Source organism: Mirounga angustirostris, unplaced genomic scaffold (genome assembly GCF_029215605.1).
Source record: "Mirounga angustirostris isolate CCGP_5_RB_7025 unplaced genomic scaffold, mMirAng1.0.hap1 SCAF_17, whole genome shotgun sequence".
Lineage (NCBI taxonomy): Eukaryota > Metazoa > Chordata > Mammalia > Carnivora > Phocidae > Mirounga > Mirounga angustirostris.
This window is the reverse complement of record NW_026991725.1, coordinates 6,876,870-6,882,855: the sequence shown is the minus strand read 5'-3', so window position 1 is coordinate 6,882,855 and position 5,986 is coordinate 6,876,870.

Genomic DNA, 5,986 nt, shown 5'->3' with positions numbered 1-5,986 from the left:
CACCTCCCTCTTCCCCCCATGGCCCCCCCCACCTCTCCCGTTCCCAGAGCACCACGGGAGTTGTAGTCTTGCCGCCGGTCGGGGATTGAGGGGTGAGGATGAGAGCTGGGGCGCCCGGGCAGGTGGGCGGCAAATGCCGCGGCACCGCCTAGCGGTCAGTCCGCGGGTGAAAGAGGCGGTGCCTAAGCGTTGGAGCCGAAGGCTAGTCCCCCACCCACCCCAAAAGAGACCTCTTAACAGCAACTCTCCCAGCTCGCCCTTGAGAGGACTTTTTGAGCACCCGCCTTGGTATTCATTGAAAGCCGTTTGGCTTTCTTTGTCGCTTCCACGTTTAACCATTCATTCAGGGCAATAAACGATCTTATTAGTGCTCACGATGTGGCAGACAAAGAATAGCACCATTCAAAGGCGTTCAAGTGTCTAACAACATTTGTCTCTCCCTTTCTCTCTCCCTCTCTTACACACACACACACACACACACACACACACACACACACACGTTCCAGGCTAGAATCCTACAGAATCATAGCCAGCCTGGGATTAAACCCACCAGCGTCGGTTTCTCTCTCCCTCTCTTACACACACACACACATACACACACACACACATGTTCCAGGCTACAATCCTACAGAATCATAGCCAGCCTGGGATTAAACCCACCAGCGTCGGGGAGAACTGATGTTAGAAAGTGAAATACCATCTTTACCCCATTCACTCAATAAATTCCTCTTGGGGATCACACGGAAGTCCAACGGCTACCTGGACTCCCCACTCAGAAAAGGAAAAAAAAAAATGGATTTTCCTAATATCTCCAGTTCCTTCAATTAAAATCACATATCTGAAAGTCCGTCGAGTGAAAGGAGAAAAGACATTCTGTATGACCACTGAAGGGTGAGCTTAAGGGAAGGGCTAAAAATATACAGAGGCAGTTCAATATGAGGAAGATCTTTCTCCCGGTGAAAATAATCCGAAAACAGAATATGCTGTCCCCTAAAGGGACCTGTAAAGGGAAACAACATTGCACTCCTCTGTGACTGGGTTAGGCAATTTATATATTTATCTTCTTTTATCCTTCCAACAATGTTCTGTGAAGAAGACACTATTTACACTCCTTTCATAGGTGAGGAACGGGGTTTAAAGTGATTTGGTGAAACTCATCTGGTAATTGACAGAGCTGAGATCTGAAAGTTAGGGAACGCATTCCTAGTTCCTGGATGTGTCCAAATGAAAACTGGTTAACATCTCATCAAGTTGTAAACAGGATTCATGGCGTTGGTGGGGAAATTGATTAAATGGCTTCTAGATTTCTCCTAACTCTGAGATTCCATGAATCTCGGTATAAAACTAAGCCTTTCTTTGCTTAGAAAGGGCATTCCTCCCTCCTCAATTTGGTGTGCAATTAATATATTGTGCCGGAGGGGCGCCTGGGTGGTTCAGTTGGTTAAGCGACTGTGTTCAGCTCAGGTCATGATCCTGGAGTCCTAGGAGTCCTCAGCAGGGGGTCTGCTTCTCCCTCTGACCCTCCTCCCTCTCATGCTCTCTCTCTCTCTCTCAATAAATAAATAAAAATCTTAAAATATATATATAGTGCCAAAATGTTAATGAGCTATAAAATTCCAAAGCTGAGAACAACAGGAAATAAGGATCTTCACCTTCTAAAGAAAACCTACCAGTTCATCCTTACTACTTAAGTAAGTAAAAGATTTACTAAAAAATGACTAGACCAATCCTAAAACCTTCATCTACTTCCAGCCTCCATCAGGGAGAGAGAAAATTTCAAAAGGAATTCATTAGAAGAACTCATGGAAGACGATAAACTGCTCACCTCACTATAAAGAGGAAGCACTACAAAAGACTGGGGGTGTCTGCGAGATCTTTCTCCTACGCTGGTGAGTCTCGCTGACTACAGCAACTTAGCCATCTCTGTGCATCCACCATGGTTAAGAGTTTTGAGGTGAACCAGACCTGTCTCTCCAGGAGGTTGGGGCCTTCACACACATTCATGAAGATGGCTACCACTTTTGACCTGCAAAATTCTGAATTAGGGAAGGGGGCTGATACATTCCACAATAGGACAAGGAGAAAGGGCAGCAATGGGGCAGCCTCCACTACCTGTGTTCGGCAGAGTCAGGTGGCCAACTCAATAGGGCTTACCACCAGAGTGAAAAGACCCAGTAATAGGCTAGATGAGTGGACACCAAGAAGCAGTGACTGAAGAGGGATCTTAAGATTCACAGGTATAGCCTCCAAAGAACCCATAAATGCTCCCAACAAGAGAGAATCAGCCCCTGGATCTCTGCTTCTGATGACATTAGTCATGTGAGACACTTTTACTTCCTTTCTTTAATCCTTCCCCTAATGACAGGAGCAGAATGAGAAAGGGAAGAAAAAGAAGAGAGGAAAATTATAAGCTAAACAAATATTCCCAACTGAGAGTCAGAGAGGGGAGAAGCTTTAAATTAGATATGGAGTCTCAGTCGGTTGAGTGGCAGCCTCTTGATTTCAGCCCAGATCATGATCTCAGTGTTGCGAGATCAAGCCCACATCCCTCCAGCTCCACCACGCTCAGTGGGAAGTCTGCTTGAAGTTCTCTCTCTGTCTCTCTCCCTCTGCCTCTCCCCTGCTTGCATGCACTCTCTCTCTAAAATGAATAAATCTTTAAAAATTAAAAAAATAAATAAATTAGATATGAAATTGATGTTTTGATTTAGGTTAGACTGGACTTTTTTTTTTTTAAGATTTTATTTATTTATTTGAGAGAGAGAGAATGAGACAGAGCACATGAGAGGGGGAGGGTCAGAGGGAGAAGCAGACTCCCTGCCGAGCAGGGAGCCCGATGCGGGACTCGATCCCGGGACTCCAGGATCATGACCTGAGCCGAAGGCAGTCGCTTAACCAACTGAGCCACCCAGGCGCCCCTGGACTTTTTTTTTTTAAGATTTTATTTATTTTTTTGACAGAGAGAGACACAGCGAGAGAGGGAATATAAGCAGGGGGAGTGGGAGAGGGAGAAGCAGACTCCCCGCGGAGCAGGGAGCCCGAGCCGGGGCTCGAACCCAGGACCCTGGGACCATGACCTAAGCCGAAGGCAGATGCTTAACAACTGAGCCACGCAGGTGCCCCTCGACTTTTTTTTCTTAATAAACTTTTTTTTTTAGAGCAGTTTTAGGTTCACAGCAAAAGTGAGCAGAAAGCAAAGATAGAATGGACTTTAAATCATTAGAAATGACCTTAAAGTTAGGAGATCTGTCCAAGATGTTATCGGGGTGGGGGGGGACGGCGGGGAGAAGAGATGGGAGATCCAACAAAGACTGGATAGAGGGATGTAGCTTGTACCTGTACCAAGTCCTTCAACATATTTATTACAGCACCACCATCTGCTCAGTTTCCTAGTTACCTAAACTAACTCCTCCTTTCTCCAACCAGTGCCATCACAGCTAAACATTACCTACTATTTATTCTCCTGAACATGTTCCTCGGGTACTAGTTCCACATCATCCTCTCTAACATTTTTAAAGATTATATATATAACCTCCTACTGGTCCTCCTCTTTGGAGTTATGCGGTAATCCCACAGGAGATGCAAGAGGCATACAGGACTAGTTTATTACACTACTTGGCCTTGATCATTCCCTTTCTTTCACATCAAGTACAAGAGAGTGATCTCTACACCTACATTGTACCTTTTTCTTTCAAACAGTATCATCAAGCAGAAAATGCAATAAAAGGACCACAGGTTTTAGAGCCACCCACTTGCTTTCAAAGTCCAGGCCAGCCACTTAATAGCTGGTGATTTGTAACTTGTTTTTTAATTTCTGTGATCTTTGGTTTTCTCCTCTGGAAGAAACAGCTCTCAAGGTTTCTGTAAGGATAGGAGATAAGCTAATGTGGAGACATGTTGAATAAATGTTATTTTCTTTCCATGTAGCATCTTCCCTACAGAAAAGTGAGAAGTAACTTATGTTATAGGGATCACTAGCTACTTCTTAGTAGTCACCTTTCCCTGACTGCACTGACAGGTAACTGATGTTCTTAAACTTAAGTAGTACAAAACTGTAAGTCATTCTCAGGAATGTGACATTCTCAATGTCACCAAAAGCTCCCCCCAACCACCACCTTCTTGCTCAGTTCTACCATTCTTCTCCATGCTGAGCTTCTTCAAATGTTCTCTGCATGTATCTGATAGTCTGGGTCCTGGGAGGGTCTGGTTACCATCCCCTTCACTGGGGGCTACAAAGTGTTGCATAATCTGGCCCCTGCCTACTTCTCCAACGTCACCCCTTACTCACTCTGCTCAGTTGGCAACTTTGGGGTTTTTTTCTTTTCTCTTTTTTTTTTTTCCTCAAACATGCCAAGTTCCTTCCCACCTCAAAGCCTTTATGTTCCTTCCTCAGATTTCAGCTCAAAGATCATTTCTACAAAGAGGGCTTCTGTGTCATCCCATTAAAAGTAATCTCCTCTACCTTCAGTCCAGTAACCATCAAATCACTCTGTTTATTTCCTTCTTGGGGTTTACCACAGTCTTTGATTTTACTATGTCACTCATGTAAAGCTCACTTCCCTCCACAAGGTTTCAGGGACCTTGTCAATCTTGTCCACCATTATAGCCCCCAGCTCCCACAATAGTGGCTTCACACGTGGCAAATACTCAATAAATATTTGCTGGATGAATCCTAGTATCTGTCCTGCCACAAACTTCTGCTGCTCTAAATGTCCATATCCTACACCATGTGACTGTTTAGCCTTTGCTGTTTAGATTGCAGTAGGGGTGGTGGGGCTGTCCCAGATTAGCCATGACGTAGGGTTTATAGGGACTGTCCTGAAAAGACTACTGGACCAATCCAATTCCCCTCTGAGGAATTGGGGAATGGAGAGACTGAGCCAGTTAGCCAAGGGAATTGAAATCAAAACCTGTCACTTGGAACCAACGAGACCCATGCTGGTAGAGGAAAAACTCAGTAGATGAGTGAAGAGAGACAGGAATGTCATGGAGGAGAATCCAAACACCACCACAGAAGGCCACCTCAGTTCCTAACAACTTTCTAATATCTACCTCTACCCTCATGAGGCCCAACCATGCCATATTCCCCATTCTTGAAATACTGGGACATGTTTCCTTTCCAAGTATCTTCCAATCCTTTTCATGATGTTAAGTAGAAAGGTTCAGTGTGGTGTCATTATGTTTTTAATGGCTCTCTAATATTCTTTCATCTTTCTTTTTAACAAGGTGAGAGGAGGCAACAGTATCTACCTGGAGTTAGGTTTCCTTGTTTTTTTTTTATGGTTACATCCTAGTTATGGCCAATAATACTAATGATTTTCCTTTGATGGTAGAGACATATAGTTACACTGAAAAACAAAGTGGGTCAACTTAAATAACAATACATAGTATGTGGACATGGAAAAAATCAGGACTGTGTAGGATGAGCAAATGATTATTTGATCCAGAAAATCAAATTCTGGTTTCAGTACCACTATGTAGCCAACCATCTACCTCCCATTATCTTTCTTTTTATTCCAAAATCACATCTCTGATTGGAAGACCAGGAAGTCCTTTGGGTTCCTGCCTTAGAATAATAATCTTTAAAGATGGCTTTCAAGTTACTTCTGGCAAAGGCACTATATACTGTAGAAAAAAGAATATGGAATTTGAAGTCAGGCAAACATGGAGCTCAAATCTTCACTTTACTACCATCTAATAGTCAAATTATTTAAACTCTCTGAGACTGAATTTGGTCATCAGTAAAATTACTTTTAGAATCTACTCCAGGGACACCTGGGTGGCTCAGTTGGTTAAGCATCTGCCTTTGGCTCAGGTCATGATCCCAGGGTCCTGGAATCGAGCCCTGCCTTGGGCTCCCTGCTTAGCGGGGAGTCTGCTTCTCCCTCTGCCTGCCACTCCCCCTGCTTGTGCACTCTCTCTCTCTGACAAATAAATAAATAAAATCTTTTAAAATAAATTAATTAGGGGCACCTGGGTGGCTCAG